Source organism: Mytilus edulis, chromosome 4, assembly GCF_963676685.1.
Source record: "Mytilus edulis chromosome 4, xbMytEdul2.2, whole genome shotgun sequence".
NCBI lineage: Eukaryota > Metazoa > Mollusca > Bivalvia > Mytilida > Mytilidae > Mytilus > Mytilus edulis.
In genome coordinates this window covers 64,437,739-64,459,155 of record NC_092347.1, presented here as the reverse complement: position 1 = coordinate 64,459,155, position 21,417 = coordinate 64,437,739, and the positions used below count along the sequence as shown (strand labels likewise).

The 21,417-nt window shown below is 33.8% G+C and overlaps 1 long non-coding RNA gene across 1 annotated transcript in view; it reads left to right on the top strand.

Moving 5' to 3' along the window:
• Nucleotides 1–15,040, top strand: part of LOC139520233 (uncharacterized) — a 50,323-nt gene extending 35,283 nt beyond the window's left edge. Inside the window, exons 2-3 of the long non-coding RNA XR_011663842.1 lie at nt 14,156–14,405; nt 14,999–15,040. This is a non-coding gene — a long non-coding RNA (uncharacterized lncRNA). The remainder of the gene's footprint in view (nt 1–14,155; nt 14,406–14,998) is intronic.
• Nucleotides 15,041–21,417: the final 6,377 nt, after the last annotated feature.

The following is a 21,417-nucleotide window of genomic DNA, read 5'->3' as shown; positions in this document are numbered from 1 at the left end:
TGGTAGGTTATGCTTTGTGTATAATGTATAAAACCCCAAGGGTGACTGGGGTATAGAAATATGGTCACTTGGTCTTCTTCCGACCGGCAGTAAAACGCTTGCCGAAGTGGGGCGTCCGTTTTGGCTTTGCGGGATGTATCAAGTTCGCAGTCACGTCCGGTCAGAAGTGGGACGTTAAATCCGATGCCTCGTGTAAAGAGTGCCACGCTCTTTGCAAGTTAAGAACCCTTGCAACAACTCTTTGAGGGGTCTGTAGGTGGCCTGTTGCAAGGCAAAATTTTGGTCCCTATCCAATATACCCTCATTTTCCAGTGGCAGTCCAAATTTCCCCCAACCATCATCCAAGATGGCCTCTATCGTATCAACCTACATATTGTATTTATCGTGAACTTGTTCTCGTCCTGAATATGCATGAAATATTTGCCAATGGACGTTAAGCAACCAACATTCAATCAATCAATATAATGTATAAAGGGTAGATAATCAATCCTCTTGACTTCATAGGGGGTGAACAATAAATACTGGTTTTATACTGTAATGTTTGAGGTAATGGTAGGTTATACTTTGTGTATAATGTATTTAGGGGAGATAAATAATCCAAATGACTAAATAGGTGGTGAACAAAAAGATTTGTTTTATACTGTAAGGTTTGAGGTAACCGTAGGTTGTATATACTTTGTGGATAATGTATTAAGGGAAGATAATCAATCCAAATGACTTCATAGAGGGTGAACAATAAAGATTTGTTTTATACTGTAATGTTTGAGGTAATGGTAGGTTATACTTTGTGTATAATGTATTTAGGGGAGATAAATTATCCAAATGACTAAATAGGTGGTGAACTAAAAGATTTGTTTTATACTGTAAGGTTTGAGGTAACCATAGGTTGTATATACTTTGTGGATGATGTATTAAGGGAAGATAATCAATCCAAATGACCTCATAGAGGGTGAACAATAAAGATTTGTTTTATACTGTAATGTTTGAGGTAATGGTAGGTTATACTTTGTGTATAATGTCTTAAGGGGAGATAATCATTCAAAATGACTTCATAAGGGTGATCAATAAAGATTTGTTTTATACTGTAATGTTTGAGGTAATGGTAGGTTATGCTTTGTGTATAATGTATAAAGGGGAGATAATCAATCCTCTTGACTTCATAGGGGGTGAACAATAAAGATTGGTTTTATACTGTAATGTTTGAGGTAATGGTAGGTTATGCTTTGTGTATAATGTATAAAGGGGAGATAATCAATCCTCTTGACTTCATAGGGGGTGAACAATAAAGATTGGTTTTATACTGTAATGTTTGAGGTAATGGTAGGTTATACTTTGTGTATAATGTATTTAGGGGAGATAAATAATCCAAATGACTGAATAGGTGGTGAACAAAAAGATTTGTTTTATACTGTAAGGTTTGTGGTAGCCGTAGATTGTATATATTTTGTGTATAATGTATTAAGGGAAGATAATCAATCCAAATCACTTCATAGAGGGTGAACAATAAAGATTTGTTTTATACTGTAATGTTTGAGGTAATGGTAGGTTATACTTTGTGTATAATGTATTAAGGGGAGATAATCATTCAAAATGACTTCATAGGGGTGATTAATAAAGATTTGTTTTATACTGTAATGGTAGGTTATGCTTTGTGTATAATGTATAAAGGGGAGATAATCAATCCTCTTGACTTCATAGGGGGTGAACAATAAAGATTGGTTTTATACTGTAATGTTTGAGGTAATGGTAGGTTATACTTTGTGTATAATGTCTTAAGGGGAGATAATCATTCAAAATGACTTCATAAGGGTGATCAATAAAGATTTGTTTTATACTGTAATGTTTGAGGTAATGGTAGGTTATGCTTTGTGTATAATGTATAAAGGGGAGATAATCAATCCTCTTGACTTCATAGGGGGTGAACAATAAAGATTGGTTTTATACTGTAATGTTTGAGGTAATGGTAGGTTATGCTTTGTGTATAATGTATAAAGGGGAGATAATCAATCCTCTTGACTTCATAGGGGGTGAACAATAAAGATTGGTTTTATACTGTAATGTTTGAGGTAATGGTAGGTTATACTTTGTGTATAATGTATTTAGGGGAGATAAATTATCCAAATGACTAAATAGGTGGTGAACTAAAAGATTTGTTTGATACTGTAAGGTTTGAGGTAACCGTAGGTTGTATATACTTTGTGGATGATGTATTAAGGGAAGATAATCAATCCAAATGACCTCATAGAGGGTGAACAATAAAGATTTGTTTTATACTGTAATGTTTGAGGTAATGGTAGGTTGTACTTTGTGTATAATGTCTTAATGGGAGATAATCATTCAAAATGACTTCATAGGGGTGATCAATAAAGATTTGTTTTATACTGTAATCTTTGAGGTAATGGTAGGTTATGCTTTGTGTATAATGTATAAAGGGGAGATAATCAATCCTCTTGACTTCATAGGGGGTGAACAATAAAGATTGGTTTGATACTGTAATGTTTGAGGTAATGGTAGGTTATGCTTTGTGTATAATGTATAAAGGGGAGATAATCAATCCTCTTGACTTCATAGGGGGTGAACAATAAAGATTGGTTTTATACTGTAATGTTTGAGGTAATGGTAGGTTATACTTTGTGTATAATGTATTTAGGGGAGATAAATAATCTAAATGACTGAATAGGTGGTGAACAAAAAGATTTGTTTTATACTGTAAGGTTTGTGGTAGCCGTAGATTGTATATATTTTGTGGATAATGTATTAAGGGAAGATAATCAATCCAAATGACTTCATAGAGGGTGAACAATAAAGATTTGTTTTATACTGTAATGTTTGAGGTAATGGTAGGTTGTACTTTGTGTATAATGTCTTAAGGGGAGATAATCATTCAAAATGACTTCATAGGGGTGCTCAATAAAGATTTGTTTTATACTGTAATGTTTGAGTTAATGGTAGGTTATACTTTGTGTATAATGTATTAAGGGGAGATAATCAATCATTCAAAATGACTTCATAGGGGTGATCAATAAAGATTTGTTTTATACTGTAATGTTTGAGGTAATGGTAGGTTATGCTTTGTGTATAATGTATAAAGGGGAGATAATCAACATCTTGACTTCATAGGGGGTGAACAATAAAGATTGGTATTATACTGTAATGTTTGAGGTAATGGTAGGTTATACTTTGTGTATAATGTATTAAGGGGAGAGAAATAATCCAAATGACTTCATAGGTGAACAAAAAGATTTCTATTATACTGTAATGTTTGAGGTAATGGTAGGTTATGCTTTGTGTATAATGTATAAAACCCCAAGGGTGACGGGTATAGAAATATGGTCACTTGGTCTTCTCCCGACCGTCAGTAAAACACTTGCCGAAGTGGGGCGTCCGTTTGGCTGTGCGGGATGTATCAAGTTCGCAGTCACGTCCGGTCAGAAGGGGGACGTTAAATCCGATGCCTCGTGTAAAGAGTGCCAGGCTCTTTGCAAGTTAAGAACCCTTGCAACAACTCTTTGAGGGGTCTGTAGGTGGCCTGTTGTAAGGCAAAATTTCGGTCCCTATCCAATATACCCTCATTTTCCAGTGGCAGTCCAAATTTCCCCCAACCATCATCCAAGATGGCCTCTATCGTATCAACCTACATATTGTATTTATCGTGAACTTGTTCTCGTCCTGAATATGCATGAAATATTTGCCAATGGACGTTAAGCAACCAACATTCAATCAATCAATATAATGTATAAAGGGTAGATAATCAATCCTCTTGACTTCATAGGGGGTGAACAATAAATACTGGTTTTATACTGTAATGTTTGAGGTAATGGTAGGTTATACTTTGTGTATAATGTATTTAGGGGAGATAAATAATCCAAATGACTAAATAGGTGGTGAACAAAAAGATTTGTTTTATACTGTAAGGTTTGAGGTAACCGTAGGTTGTATATACTTTGTGGATAATGTATTAAGGGAAGATAATCAATCCAAATGACTTCATAGAGGGTGAACAATAAAGATATGTTTTATACTGTAATGTTTGAGGTAATGGTAGGTTATACTTTGTGTATAATGTATTTAGGGGAGATAAATTATCCAAATGACTAAATAGGTGGTGAACTAAAAGATTTGTTTTATACTGTAAGGTTTGAGGTAACCATAGGTTGTATATACTTTGTGGATGATGTATTAAGGGAAGATAATCAATCCAAATGACCTCATAGAGGGTGAACAATAAAGATTTGTTTTATACTGTAATGTTTGAGGTAATGGTAGGTTATACTTTGTGTATAATGTCTTAAGGGGAGATAATCATTCAAAATGACTTCATAAGGGTGATCAATAAAGATTTGTTTTATACTGTAATGTTTGAGGTAATGGTAGGTTATGCTTTGTGTATAATGTATAAAGGGGAGATAATCAATCCTCTTGACTTCATAGGGGGTGAACAATAAAGATTGGTTTTATACTGTAATGTTTGAGGTAATGGTAGGTTATGCTTTGTGTATAATGTATAAAGGGGAGATAATCAATCCTCTTGACTTCATAGGGGGTGAACAATAAAGATTGGTTTTATACTGTAATGTTTGAGGTAATGGTAGGTTATACTTTGTGTATAATGTATTTAGGGGAGATAAATAATCCAAATGACTGAATAGGTGGTGAACAAAAAGATTTGTTTTATACTGTAAGGTTTGTGGTAGCCGTAGATTGTATATATTTTGTGGATAATGTATTAAGGGAAGATAATCAATCCAAATCACTTCATAGAGGGTGAACAATAAAGATTTGTTTTATACTGTAATGTTTGAGGTAATGGTAGGTTATACTTTGTGTATAATGTATTAAGGGGAGATAATCATTCAAAATGACTTCATAGGGGTGATTAATAAAGATTTGTTTTATACTGTAATGTTTGAGGTAATGGTAGGTTATGCTTTGTGTATAATGTATAAAGGGGAGATAATCAATCCTCTTGACTTCATAGGGGGTGAACAATAAAGATTGGTTTTATACTGTAATGTTTGAGGTAATGGTAGGTTATACTTTGTGTATAATGTATTTAGGGGAGATAAATTATCCAAATGACTAAATAGGTGGTGAACTAAAAGATTTGTTTTATACTGTAAGGTTTGAGGTAACCGTAGGTTGTATATACTTTGTGTATAATGTCTTAAGGGGAGATAATCATTCAAAATGACTTCATAGGGGTGATCAATAAAGATTTGTTTTATACTGTAATGTTTGAGGTAATGGTAGGTTACGCTTTGTGTATAATGTATAAAGGGGAGATAATCAATCCTCTTGACTTCATAGGGGGTGAACAATAAAGATTGGTTTTATACTGTAATGTTTGAGGTAATGGTAGGTTATGCTTTGTGTATAATGTATAAAGGGGAGATAATCAATCCTCTTGACTTCATAGGGGGTGAACAATAAAGATTGGTTTTATACTGTAATGTTTGAGGTAATGGTAGGTTATGCTTTGTGTATAATGTATAAAGGGGAGATAATCAATCCTCTTGACTTCATAGGGGGTGAACAATAAAGATTGGTTTTATACTGTAATGTTTGAGGTAATGGTAGGTTATACTTTGTGTATTATGTATTTAGGGGAGATAAATAATCCAAATGACTGAATATATAGGTGGTGAACAAAAAGATTTGTTTGATACTGTAAGGTTTGTGGTAGCCGTAGATTGTATATATTTTGTGGATAATGTATTAAGGGAAGATAATCAATCCAAATGACTTCATAGAGGGTGAACAATAAAGATTTGTTTTATACTGTAATGTTTGAGGTAATGGTAGGTTGTACTTTGTGTATAATGTCTTAAGGGGAGATAATCATTCAAAATGACTTCATAGGGGTGATCAATAAAGATTTGTTTTATACTGTAATGTTTGAGGTAATGGTAGGTTATACTTTGTGTATAATGTATTAAGGGGAGAAAAATAATCCAAATGACTAAATAGGTGGTGAACTAAAAGATTTGTTTTATACTGTAATGTTTGAGGTAATGGTAGGTTATGCTTTGTGTATAATGTATAAAACCCCAAGGGTGACTGGGGTATAGAAATATGGTCACTTGGTCTTCTTCCGACCGGCAGTAAAACGCTTGCCGAAGTGGGGCGTCCGTTTTGGCTTTGCGGGATGTATCAAGTTCGCAGTCACGTCCGGTCAGAAGTGGGACGTTAAATCCGATGCCTCGTGTAAAGAGTGCCACGCTCTTTGCAAGTTAAGAACCCTTGCAACAACTCTTTGAGGGGTCTGTAGGTGGCCTGTTGCAAGGCAAAATTTTGGTCCCTATCCAATATACCCTCATTTTCCAGTGGCAGTCCAAATTTCCCCCAACCATCATCCAAGATGGCCTCTATCGTATCAACCTACATATTGTATTTATCGTGAACTTGTTCTCGTCCTGAATATGCATGAAATATTTGCCAATGGACGTTAAGCAACCAACATTCAATCAATCAATATAATGTATAAAGGGTAGATAATCAATCCTCTTGACTTCATAGGGGGTGAACAATAAAGATTGGTTTTATACTGTAATGTTTGAGGTAATGGTAGGTTATACTTTGTGTATAATGTCTTAAGGGGAGATAATCATTCAAAATGACTTCATAAGGGTGATCAATAAAGATTTGTTTTATACTGTAATGTTTGAGGTAATGGTAGGTTATGCTTTGTGTATAATGTATAAAGGGGAGATAATCAATCCTCTTGACTTCATAGGGGGTGAACAATAAAGATTGGTTTTATACTGTAATGTTTGAGGTAATGGTAGGTTATGCTTTGTGTATAATGTATAAAGGGGAGATAATCAATCCTCTTGACTTCATAGGGGGTGAACAATAAAGATTGGTTTTATACTGTAAGGTTTGAGGTAACCATAGGTTGTATATACTTTGTGGATGATGTATTAAGGGAAGATAATCAATCCAAATGACCTCATAGAGGGTGAACAATAAAGATTTGTTTTATACTGTAATGTTTGAGGTAATGGTAGGTTATACTTTGTGTATAATGTATTTAGGGGAGATAAATAATCCAAATGACTAAATAGGTGGTGAACAAAAAGATTTGTTTTATACTGTAAGGTTTGAGGTAACCGTAGGTTGTATATACTTTGTGGATAATGTATTAAGGGAAGATAATCAATCCAAATGACTTCATAGAGGGTGAACAATAAAGATTTGTTTTATACTGTAATGTTTGAGGTAATGGTAGGTTATACTTTGTGTATAATGTATTTAGGGGAGATAAATTATCCAAATGACTAAATAGGTGGTGAACTAAAAGATTTGTTTTATACTGTAAGGTTTGAGGTAACCATAGGTTGTATATACTTTGTGGATGATGTATTAAGGGAAGATAATCAATCCAAATGACCTCATAGAGGGTGAACAATAAAGATTTGTTTTATACTGTAATGTTTGAGGTAATGGTAGGTTATACTTTGTGTATAATGTCTTAAGGGGAGATAATCATTCAAAATGACTTCATAAGGGTGATCAATAAAGATTTGTTTTATACTGTAATGTTTGAGGTAATGGTAGGTTATGCTTTGTGTATAATGTATAAAGGGGAGATAATCAATCCTCTTGACTTCATAGGGGGTGAACAATAAAGATTGGTTTTATACTGTAATGTTTGAGGTAATGGTAGGTTATGCTTTGTGTATAATGTATAAAGGGGAGATAATCAATCCTCTTGACTTCATAGGGGGTGAACAATAAAGATTGGTTTTATACTGTAATGTTTGAGGTAATGGTAGGTTATACTTTGTGTATAATGTATTTAGGGGAGATAAATAATCCAAATGACTGAATAGGTGGTGAACAAAAAGATTTGTTTTATACTGTAAGGTTTGTGGTAGCCGTAGATTGTATATATTTTGTGTATAATGTATTAAGGGAAGATAATCAATCCAAATCACTTCATAGAGGGTGAACAATAAAGATTTGTTTTATACTGTAATGTTTGAGGTAATGGTAGGTTATACTTTGTGTATAATGTATTAAGGGGAGATAATCATTCAAAATGACTTCATAGGGGTGATTAATAAAGATTTGTTTTATACTGTAATGGTAGGTTATGCTTTGTGTATAATGTATAAAGGGGAGATAATCAATCCTCTTGACTTCATAGGGGGTGAACAATAAAGATTGGTTTTATACTGTAATGTTTGAGGTAATGGTAGGTTATACTTTGTGTATAATGTCTTAAGGGGAGATAATCATTCAAAATGACTTCATAAGGGTGATCAATAAAGATTTGTTTTATACTGTAATGTTTGAGGTAATGGTAGGTTATGCTTTGTGTATAATGTATAAAGGGGAGATAATCAATCCTCTTGACTTCATAGGGGGTGAACAATAAAGATTGGTTTTATACTGTAATGTTTGAGGTAATGGTAGGTTATGCTTTGTGTATAATGTATAAAGGGGAGATAATCAATCCTCTTGACTTCATAGGGGGTGAACAATAAAGATTGGTTTTATACTGTAATGTTTGAGGTAATGGTAGGTTATACTTTGTGTATAATGTATTTAGGGGAGATAAATTATCCAAATGACTAAATAGGTGGTGAACTAAAAGATTTGTTTGATACTGTAAGGTTTGAGGTAACCGTAGGTTGTATATACTTTGTGGATGATGTATTAAGGGAAGATAATCAATCCAAATGACCTCATAGAGGGTGAACAATAAAGATTTGTTTTATACTGTAATGTTTGAGGTAATGGTAGGTTGTACTTTGTGTATAATGTCTTAATGGGAGATAATCATTCAAAATGACTTCATAGGGGTGATCAATAAAGATTTGTTTTATACTGTAATCTTTGAGGTAATGGTAGGTTATGCTTTGTGTATAATGTATAAAGGGGAGATAATCAATCCTCTTGACTTCATAGGGGGTGAACAATAAAGATTGGTTTGATACTGTAATGTTTGAGGTAATGGTAGGTTATGCTTTGTGTATAATGTATAAAGGGGAGATAATCAATCCTCTTGACTTCATAGGGGGTGAACAATAAAGATTGGTTTTATACTGTAATGTTTGAGGTAATGGTAGGTTATACTTTGTGTATAATGTATTTAGGGGAGATAAATAATCTAAATGACTGAATAGGTGGTGAACAAAAAGATTTGTTTTATACTGTAAGGTTTGTGGTAGCCGTAGATTGTATATATTTTGTGGATAATGTATTAAGGGAAGATAATCAATCCAAATGACTTCATAGAGGGTGAACAATAAAGATTTGTTTTATACTGTAATGTTTGAGGTAATGGTAGGTTGTACTTTGTGTATAATGTCTTAAGGGGAGATAATCATTCAAAATGACTTCATAGGGGTGCTCAATAAAGATTTGTTTTATACTGTAATGTTTGAGGTAATGGTAGGTTATGCTTTGTGTATAATGTATAAAGGGGAGATAATCAATCCTCTTGACTTCATAGGGGGTGAACAATAAAGATTGGTTTTATACTGTAATGTTTGAGGTAATGGTAGGTTATACTTTGTGTATAATGTATTTAGGGGAGATAAATAATCCAAATGACTAAATAGGTGGTGAACAAAAAGATTTGTTTTATACTATAAGGTTTGAGGTAACCGTAGGTTGTATATACTTTGTGGATAATGTATTAAGGGAAGATAATCAATCCAAATGACTTCATAGAGGGTGAACAATAAAGATTTGTTTTATACTGTAATGTTTGAGGTAATGGTAGATTGTACTTTGTGTATAATGTCTTAAGGGGAGATAATCATTCAAAATGACTTCATAGGGGTGATCAATAAAGATTTGTTTTATACTGTAATGTTTGAGGTAATGGTAGATTATGCTTTGTGTATAATGTATAAAGGGGAGATAATCAATACTCTTGACTTCATAGGGGGTGAACAATAAAGATTGGTTTTATACTGTAATGTTTGAGGTAATGGTAGGTTATACTTTGTGTATAATGTATTAAGGGGAGATAAATAATCCAAATGACTTCATAGGTGGTGAACAAAAAGATTTGTTTTATACTGTAAGTTTTGAGGTAACCGTAGGTTGTATATACTTTGTGGATAATGTATTCAGGGAAGATAATCAATCCAAATGACTTCATAGAAGGTGAACAATAAAGATTTGTTTTATACTGTAATGTTTGAGTTAATGGTAGGTTATACTTTGTGTATAATGTATTAAGGGGAGATGATCATTCAAAATGACTTCATAGGGGTGATCAATAAAGATTTGTTTTCAACTGTAATGTTTGAGGTAATGATAGGTTATGCTTTGTGTATAATGTATAAAGGGGAGATAATCAATCCTCTTGACTTCATAGGGGGTGAACAATAAAGATTGGTTTTATACTGTAATGTTTGAGGTAATGGTAGGTTATGCTTTGTGTATAATGTATAAAGGGGAGATAATCAATCCTCTTGACTTCATAGGGGGTGAACAATAAAGATTGGTTTTATACTGTAATGGTAGGTTATACTTTGTGTATAATGTATTTAGGGGAGATAAATAATCTAAACGACTGAATAGGTGATGAACAAAAAGATTTGTTTTATACTGTAAGGTTTGTGGTAGCCGTAGATTGTATATATTTTGTGGATAATGTATTAAGGGAAGATAATCAATCCAAATGACTTCATAGAGGGTGAACAATAAAGATTTGTTTTATACTGTAATGTTTGAGGTAATGGTAGGTTGTACTTTGTGTATAATGTCTTAAGGGGAGATAATCATTCAAAATGACTTCATAGGGGTGATCAATAAAGGTTTGTTTTATACTGTAATATTTGAGGTAATGGTAGGTTATGCTTTGTGTATAATGTATAAAACCCCAAGGGTGACTGGGGTATAGAAATATGGTCACTTGGTCTTCTCCTGACCGGCAGTAAAATGCTTGCCGAAGTGGAGCGTCTGTTTGGCTGTGCAGGATGTATCAAGTTCGCAGTCAGGTCCGGTCAGAAGGGGGACGTTAAATCCGATGCCTCAGTAAAGAGAGTGCCACGCTCTTTGCACGTTAAGAACCCTTGCAACAACTCTTTGAGGGGTCCGTAGGTGGCCTGTTGCAAGGCAAAATTTCGATCCCTATCCAATATACCCTCATTTTCCAGTGGCAGTCCAAATTTCCCCCAACCATCATCCCTGATGGCCTCTATCGTATCAACCTACATATTGTATTTATCGTGAACTTGTTCTCTTCCTGAATATGCATGAAATATTTGCCAATGGACGTTAAGCAATCAATCAATCAATATAATGTATAAAGGGGAGATAATCAATCCTCTTGACTTCATAGGGGGTGAACAATAAAGATTTGTTTTATACTGTAATGTTTGAGGTAATGGTAGGTTGTACTTTGTGTATAATGTCTTAAGGGGAGATAATCATTCAAAATGACTTCATAGGGGTGATCAATAAAGATTTGTTTTATACTGTAATGTTTGAGGTAATGGTAGGTTATGCTTTGTGTATAATGTATAAAGGGGAGATAATCAATCCTCTTGACTTCATAGGGGGTGAACAATAAAGATTGGTTTTATACTGTAATGTTTGAGGTAATGGTAGGTTATACTTTGTGTATAATGTATTAAGGGGAGATAAATAATCCAAATGACTTCATAGGTGGTGAACAAAAAGATTTGTTTTATACTGTAAGTTTTGAGGTAACCGTAGGTTGTATATACTTTGTGGATAATGTATTCAGGGAAGATAATCAATCCAAATGACTTCATAGAGGGTGAACAATAAAGATTTGTTTTATACTGTAATGTTTGAGGTAATGGTAGGTTATACTTTGTGTATAATGTATAAAGGGGAGATAATCAATTCTAATGCCTTCATAGGGGGTGAACAATAAAGATTTGTTTTATACTGTAATGTTTGAGGTAACGGTAGGTTATATATACTTTGTGTATAATGTATCAAGGGGAGATAATAAATCCACTTGACTTCATAGGGGGTGAACAATAAAGATTTGTTTTATACTGTAATGTTTGAGGTAATGGTAGGTTATGCTTTGTGTATAATGTATAAAGGGGAGATAATCAATCCTCTTGACTTCATAAGGGGTGAACAATAAATATTGGTTTTATACTGTAATGTTTGAGGTAATGGTAGGTTATACCTTGTGTATAATGTATTAAGGGGAGATAATCAATTGAAATGACTTCTAAGGTGGTGAACTATAAAGATTTGTTTTATACTGTCAGGTTTGGGCCATAAAAAAGAATAGGTTTGTTTGCCCAAACGCTACCTACCCATAAAAAAGCTGCCTACTCAAATTCTTTTATTGTCCTGATTTGAAGAAGTTTTTTTTTAATCAGATAGGCATGAAGACTAAAAAACACTCGATACTTCAATTTCTCTTTGGGTAGGGTTTGGGCAAACCAAAATATTTAAAAGATTGGTTTGATACTGTAATGTTTGAGGTAATGGTAGGTTATACTTTGTGTATAATGTATTAAGAGAAGATTAATAATCCAAATGACTTCATAAGTGGTGAACAGAAAGATTTGTTTGATACTGTCAGGTTTGAGGTAACGGTAGGTTATACTTTGTTTATAATGCATTAAAGGGAGATAATCAATCCAATTGACTTCATAGTGCCTAGTGTTGAAACTGGAGATATTATGATATATTTACTCAGTACTTGTCAGTGGTCAGACAAAAGATTGTGTGATTATATTTAAAACAAGCCTGGTTAACTTATGAGGTGTATATGTGCAATCACATTTCAGACGTAAAGCTGTTCAAAACTGACACTTTTGGGTTACATGTATTTTCATGCTAATTGTTTTCCTGAAACTAGACAGAGTGCTGATCCCTATAATACATGGATATGGATATTTAGAACATTTCAGTGGCAGATCCAGCCATTTTAAAAAAAGGGGGGTTCCCAACCCAGAGTAAAAGTGGGGGGTGGGGGGTTTCCAACTATATGCTCCCATTCAAATGCATTGATCAGTAAAAAAAAAGGGGGTTCCAACCCCTGGAAACCACCCCCAGCCCCCTGGATCCACCACTGCATTTTATCATTGATAACTCTAAAACTAAAATGAAACTTTTGTATCAACATAGATACATAATACTATAATATACTTCCCTGATCATGATGTCAACATACATGTAGTCATATATATATGTACAATCAAGGATTGTATGCTATTATACAAATCCTTCACTTTGGTACAATGGACATGTTTACTACATGTACATGTATGTAAAAATAAGATGTGGTACATGTTAGTAGCAAATGAGATAACTCCTCACAAGACCAAATATTGTTGATATAAACAGATATTATACCTGTAAATTGTCATACATCTTTTATCAAGAAGAAAAAAAAACCAACAATACAGTTTACTTAATAACAGTTTTTTTTTCTATACATGTACAATGTAGTAGCGTAGAATTGTAAATTTAGGCTCTTACATTTGTGATGAAATGATAATGTGTAGATACATGTAGGTACAGCAGTTATAAGACTAAGACTGTACAGTATCAGTAACCTTATGATATTGTCTTGTTAAAAATATTCCAACACAAGTCCATGGCATATGTCATATATATGTCATTCACATTGTATGTACATTTATAATGTAGTTCTCAATTATTACAATTATCAACCTTTTTTTTTATGCCCCACCTACGATAGTAGAGGGGCATTATGTTTTCTGGTCTGTGCCTCCGTTCGTCCGTCCGCTTCAGGTTAAAGTTTTTGGTCGAGGTAGTTTTTGAAGAAGTTGAAGTCCAATCAACTTGAAACTTAGTACATGTACATTTGTTCCCCATGATATGATCTTTCTAATTTTAATGCCAAATTATGGTTTTGACCTCAATTTCATGGTCCACTGAACATAGAAAATGATAGTGCGAAGTTCAGGTTAAAGTTTTTGGTCAAGGTAGTTTTTGATGAAGTTAAAGTTACATCAACTTGAAACTTAGTACACATGTTCCCTATGATATCATCTTTCTAATTTTAATTCCAAATTTAAGTTTTGACCCCAATTTCACGGTCCACTGAACATAGAAAATGATAGTGCGAGTGGGGCATTCCTGTACTATGGACACATTCTTGTTTGTATTTGATTTAGGACATGTATATTAATTGTACTAAACATATATAGAATGTTGTTTCTTTTTGCAGAGATGATGGTAGTTGTAAACACGTGGTAACCTTATTGTTTGCATTAAGTTCCTTTGCTCACGGCATACTGATCGCCATACTTTGGTTGGCACTGATACCATTTGTGCATGGAACAAGCCAAAACAGGAGACCAGACCATCAAAAATTGCTGAACTGAAATACTTTAGCAAGAAATCAAGACATGAAGCATACATTTAATCCTGTAAAACAGAGAGATACACATGCATCCAAAAGAGACCTTCAACTCAAGGTAAAAATGTTTACATATATAAAAGATTACATGTATGCTATATGATTGCCAATGATACGACTCTTCACAAAATTTAACTGACAGAAATTAGCAAAGCCAATACTGCATAGTCAGCTATAAATAGTCTTGAAATGACAAATTCCATGTAAACATTTCAAACAATGTCAAACAAGAGACCTGATATCCTAATTTTAATTTTATGTACAAAATAATGAATGAAAAACAAATATGTCATTATGTAGCAAAGCAAAAAGCAGCAACTACTCTTTAGAAAATTTTGCCGAGAAATCAAAATACAATGTATGTATTATTAAAACTATCTGAATAACAAGGGGATATAACATAAAAAAGTAGTGGCTGAAACCTGTATAAATAATTATTTTACTTATACACTATGTACATGTATCACCCCTTACTGTTACATGTACAAAATGTAGTAATTCAAGTTTGAATATTGCATTCTGACAGACAGTTTGGAAAAAATATTTGTTGACACTTTGATGAGGTTAATCTTAATATATAAATAAGAAACCAAAATGTGCAGTGCAAAATTTTCTATCACTTTATTAAAATGTTAATTCTTTTTATTGCAGGTTTATGATCTATGCAAAGGCTCATCTGCAGGTTTTTGTCGAGCCTGCAACTTTTGTTGCAGAAAGCTCGACATAGGGATAGCGGCGGTGTTAGCTCACTTCTTAAAAGCTTTATATTTTAGAAGGTGGAAGACCTGGATGCTTCATACTTTGTATATAGATGCTTCATGTTACAAAGTTTCCGTCAGTCACATGTCCAATAACCTTGACCTCATTTTCATGGTTCAGTGACTACTTGAAAAAAAAGTTCAAATTTTTTGTAATGTTGAATTCTCTCTTATTATAAGTAATAGGATAACTATATTTGATATGTGCGTACCTTGCAAGGTCCTCATGTCTGTCAGACAGTTTTCACTTGACCTCGACCTCATTTCATGGATCAGTGAACAAGGTTCAGTTTTGGTGGTCAAGTCCATATCTCAGATACTATAAGCAATAGGGCTAGCATATTCAGTCTATGGAAGGACTGTAAGTGTACATGTCCAACTGGCAGCTCCTGTATCATCTGACCTTGACCTCATTTTCATGGTTCAGTGGATATAGTTAAATTTTTGTGTTTTGGTCTGTTTTTCTCATATTATATGCAATAGGTCTACTATATTTGTTGTATGGAATGATTGTAAGCTATACATGTCTAGCGGGCAGATGTCATGTGACCTTGACCTCATTTTCATGGTTCAGTGGTCAAAGTTCAGTTTTGAGTTTTGGTCTTTTTATCCAATACTATATGCCATAGGTCAACTATATTTGGTGTATGGAAATATTTTATGATCTTTATGTCAGTCGCACAGGTTTTATTTGACCGTGACCTCATTTTCACGGTTCATTGCACAGTTAAGTTTTTGTGTTTTGGTCTATTTTTCTTAAACTATCAGTAATGGGTCAACTATATATGTTGTATAGAAGCATTGTTAGCTGTACTTGTCTGCCTGGCATGGTTCATCTGACCTTGACCTCATTTTCAAGATTCATTGGTCTTTGTTTAGTTATCTTGGTTAATGTTAAGTTTAAGTGACAGTTGTAATAAAGCTTAGCTTTATACTTAGGACTATCAACATAATATCAATGATTAGTATAGAAGGCGAGACATTTCAGCGTGTGCTCTCTTGTTTGAAATTAGTAGATCCACCATCGGATGAAAGTGAAAGTGACGAGGAGACCGCTGAATATTTTTCAGACATATTAAGAGGATTCAGTGAAAGTGATGACATTTTGGAATGTTTACACAACAAACATGACAATGCATATATTTATAATGTAGAACAAGGTACAATTGAACAGAGAGATAATCCTGAATGGCAAAAACATCAGTGAACATAGAAAATGTAGAATAACTGCATCCGTGATTTCTAACATTATGAAATGTAACTTCGATCAACTAAGTTCAAATCATTACTTGGTAAAAAACTTTCTTGGAACATCAATATCTTTCCGCTCAGATGCAACAGAATTTGGAATTAAGATGGAAAAGGTTGCAAAAACACAATACTTTGACAGGTTCAAGACTCATCACAAGAAAAGCAGCTTTAAAGATTGTGGTTTATTTGTGTCAAGAGCAAGCCCATTCTTAGGTGCTAGGCCTGATGGTGTTGTTAAGTGTAAATGCTGTGGTACACGTCTTGTGGAAATTAAATGTACATTTAAATATGCTGACAAAACACCAATGGAAGTGGCTAATTTACAAACTTATCACGTTCAAAACATAAATGGTGAAATTAAACTAAAAACATCTTCACCATGGTACTATCAGATTCAGACGCATCTAGGAGTGTATGGCAGGGACATTTGTGATTTTGTTTTGTTTACTTCAAAAGCCATTTCAGTTGAGACTTAAGTTTGATCCTGATTTTTACAAGCAGATTGTGGACAGGTCTCATGCGTTCTTTGACATTGTATTTCATAATTATTTTAATTAAATAATGAATATGCATTAAACTCAATATGCTTCTTTATTACAAATGTTTTTTTTATCAACTTCTTGGTAATGAAAGATGGCTGCTTTACATCCAGAATTGTCCAGTGGCAATTATTATGCATATTCCTGACAAGAAATATTTAATGTAATGTATACAAATAATAACTCTGCTTTGTAGTAGCCAACACTCTGAGCTTGATTTTTGTCGAGCCTGCAACTTTTGTTGCAGAAAGCTCAACATAGGGATAGTGATCCGGCTACGGCTGCCGCGTTAGCTCACTTCTTAAAAGCTTTATATTTTAGAAGGTGGAAGACCTGGATGCTTCATACTTTGTATATAGATGCTTCATGTTATGAAGTTTCCGTCAGTCACATGTCCAATGTCCTTGACCTCATTTTCATGGTTCAGTGACCACTTGAAAAAAAAGTTCAAATTTTTTTAATGTTGAATTCTCTCTTATTATAAGTAATAGGATAACTATATTTGATATGTGCGTACCTTGCGAGGTCCTCATGTCTGTCAGACAGTTTTCACTTGACCTGGACCTCATTTCATGGATCAGTGAACAAGGTTAAGTTTTGGTGGTCAAGTCCATATCTCGGATACCATAAGCAATAGGGCTAGTATATTCAGTGTATGGAAGGACTGTAAGGTGTACATGTCCAACTGGCAGGTGTCATCTGACCTTGACCTCATTTTCATGGTTCAGTGGTTATAGTTAAATTTTTATGCGACCGCAAAAATTTTAATTTTTCGTCGTATATTGCTATCACGTTGGTGTCGTCGTCGTCCGAATACTTTTAGTTTTCGCACTCTAACTTTAGTAAAAGTGAATAGAAATCTATGAAATTTTAACACAAGGTTTATGACCACAAAAGGAAGGTTGGGATTGATTTTGGGAGTTTTGGTTCCAACAGTTTAGGAATTAGGGACCAAAAAAGGGCCCAAATAAGCATTATTCTTGGTTTTCGCACAATAACTTTAGTATAAGTAAATAGAAATCAGTGAAATTTAAACACAAGGTTTATGACCATAAAAGGAAGGTTGGGATTGATTTTGGGAGTTGAGGTCCGAACAGTTTAGGAATTAGGGGCCAAAAAGGGGCCCAAATAAGCATTTTCTTGGTTTTTGCACCATAACTTTAGTATAAGTAAATAGAAATCTATGAAATTTAAACACAAGGTTTATGACCATAAAAGGTAGGTTGGGATTGATTTTGGGAGTTTTGGTCCCAACAGTTTAGGAATAAAGGGCCCAAAGGGTCCAAAATTAAACTTTGTTTGATTTCATCAAAAATTGAATAATTGGGGTTCTTTGATATGCCGAATCTAACTGTGTATGTAGATTCTTAATTTTTGGTCCCGTTTTCAAATGTGTCTACATTAAGGTCCAAAGGGTCCAAAATTAAACTTTGTTTGATTTTGACAAAAATTGAATCCTTGGGGTTCTTTGATATGCTGAATCTAAAAATGTACTTAGATTTTTGATTATTGGCCCAGTTTTCAAGTTGGTCCAAATCGGGGTCCAAAATGATTTCATCCAAAATTGAATAATTGGGGTTCCTTGATATGCCGATTCTAACTGTGTATGTAGATTCTTAATTTTTGGTCTCGTTTTCAAATAGACCACTTTCGAGTTCATCCGTCACCCGAAAAAACTCGTCAATTATACGCGCCTTTATGACGTCATTTACCAGATAGAGGGGCTCGCCTGTATCCCTGCACTATTTACGTTCATCAAGCGTCTTGGTGATCGTCATTGTGCAGGATAAACTAGAAATAATGGTTGTTCTGTAGGTACTTAAATGACAATTCCCTAATGACTTCAATGCTGATTGTCAATTTTGATAATTCAATTTGTCGTATAATTCGTACAATATAGAATTATAGTTTTCCAACCACTCGCTCAACATTGGAATGGAAGTGACGACGCCCCTAAACGCACAAATGACGTTCACTAAAACCAGAGTTTTTGACGGAAATGCATCGAACTCGAAAGTTGTCTATTGGTCAACATAAAGGTCCAAAGGGTCCAAAATTAAACTTAGCTTGATTTTAACAAAAATTTAATTCTTGGGCTTCTTTGATATGCTGAATCTAAACATGTACTTAGATTTTTGATTATGGGCCCAGTTTTCAAGTTGTCCAAATCAGGATCCCAAATTATTATATTAAGTATTGTGCAATAGCAAGAAATTTTCAATTGCAGAGTATTCAGCAATAGCAAGAAATCTTCAATTGCACAGTATTGTGCAATAGCAAGAAATTTTCAATTACACAGTATTGAGCAATAGCAAGAAATCTTCAATTGCACAGTATTGTGCAATAGCAATATCAAATATTTTCAATTGCACAGTATTGCCCAATAGCAAGAAATATCTAATTGCACAATATTGTGCAATAGCAAGAAATTTTCAATTGATTGGAGTTATCTTTCTTTGTCCAGAATAGTAGTTGAATCAACTTAAATCATTGTTTTATACAATATACAATGTATATTCACTTTTACTACCAACTGATAAATTAAAACAATCTTTACCATTCAGTGATAACAAGCACTTTTTTACATTTTAATATTTTATGATGTATTTAAATGAGTAGTTATTGCTATATCTTCATTTTTTTTGAGAGGATTAATATTCAACAGCATAGTGAATTGCTCAAAGGCAAAACAAACATTTTAAGTTCATTAGACCACATTCATTCTGTGTCAGAAACCTATGCTGTGTCAACTATTTAATCACAGTCCAAATTTAGAGCTGAATCCAGCTTGAAAGTTGTGTCTATACTTGCCCCAACCGTTCAGGGTTCAACCTCTGCGGTCGTATAAAGCTGCGCCCAGCGGAGCATCTGGTTGTGTTTTGGTCTGTTTTTCTCATACTATATGCAATAGGTCTACTATATTTGTTGTATGGAATGATTGTAAGGTGTACAAGTCTAGCGGGCAGATGTCATGTGACCTTTACCTCATTTTCATGGTTCAGTGGTCAAAGTTCAGTTTTTGAGTTTTGGTCTTTTTATCTGATACTATATGCCATAGGTCAACTATATTTGGTGTATGGAAATATTTTATTATCTTTATGTCAGTCGCACAGGTTTTATTTGACCGTGACCTCATTTTCACGGTTCATTGCACATTGTTAAGTTTTTGTGTTTTGGTCTATTTTTCTTAAACTATAAGTAATGGGTCAACTATATATGTTGTATAGAAGCATTGTTAGCTGTATATGTCTGCCTGGCATGGTTCATCTGACCTTGACCTCATTTAAGGTTCATTGGTCTTTGTTTATTTATCTTGGTTAATGTTAAGTTGATGTGACAGTTGTAATAAAGCTTAGCTTTATACTTAGGACTATCAACATAATATCAATGATTAGTATAGAAGGCGAGACATTTCAGCGTGTGCACTCTTGTTAATATGTTTTAATTAGTTCAAAAGGAAATTGAAAGACATATCATTTTACCCGGACACAGTATTCTGATTCAGGTCACCGATCTTTGCTCTACTCATTAATACTGTGTGTCTACCAGGGAAGCAGCAAATACTAATTTTAAAGTTTTTGGTTTGACCTGGCCAGGGTTAGCACCCTAGACCTCTCCAACTAAAGGTGTCAATCTTTTTGAAGTGCATTTAAACTAGGATAATTAAACAGACCTAAAGGGTTAAGGGCCAAATTAATATATTAAAATTACAAAATCAAGGTGTTGTGTGATTGCAAATGAGACAACTACATTTATTGTTTGATCATTTATTAGCTAATGGTTTCATCAAATTGCAAATAAATCCTGCCACTATCATCATGGGATAAACAAGTGGTTTTTGTGTCCATAGTAGAATCTGAGATAACATTTTGAATTTCTTCATTCTCTGTATTGCTTGTTCAACATATATTCTTACGCTAGCAATTTTTCTGGTTTTCCTTATTTCATAGGCAGTCAAACATTTTCCCTTTCCCCATGAACATTTCTAGTAAATGGAGGCATAGTTAAATAAACCCTTCTCTCAAGAAGAAGGTCTCTTATTCTGAACCCGCGGTCAGCCATAATTTCATCTGCAGATACTAAATCAAGAAACCCAGAATGTTTAGTAATATATCTATCAGATGTGTTGCCTCCCTAAAGATCAGAAATATAATTAAAATTACCATTTGGAGTTATGCTGACTAAGCATTTATAAGTGTTATGGGACTTGTAAGAACTGAATGTTTTAGCTTGAGTTGTTGGATTCCTTGGCCTTTGTATAAACAATTCTGTACAATCAATTACAGCTGTGGTATTTGGATATGCTTTTTAATTAAAGCTTTGGATGGCCATACTACTAGATCTTTTAATATAGACTTCATATAATATATCCATGTTGTAAATATTTGAGATATTCTACTGACTGAAACACCAAATATATCTGCCAACATTTTTTCTGGTAGAGCTTGCCGAAGCTTTATCATAGTAACTGTGTATTCATGGTATCTAGACAGTTTTCTTTTAGGACCTGGTTTTAAATGTT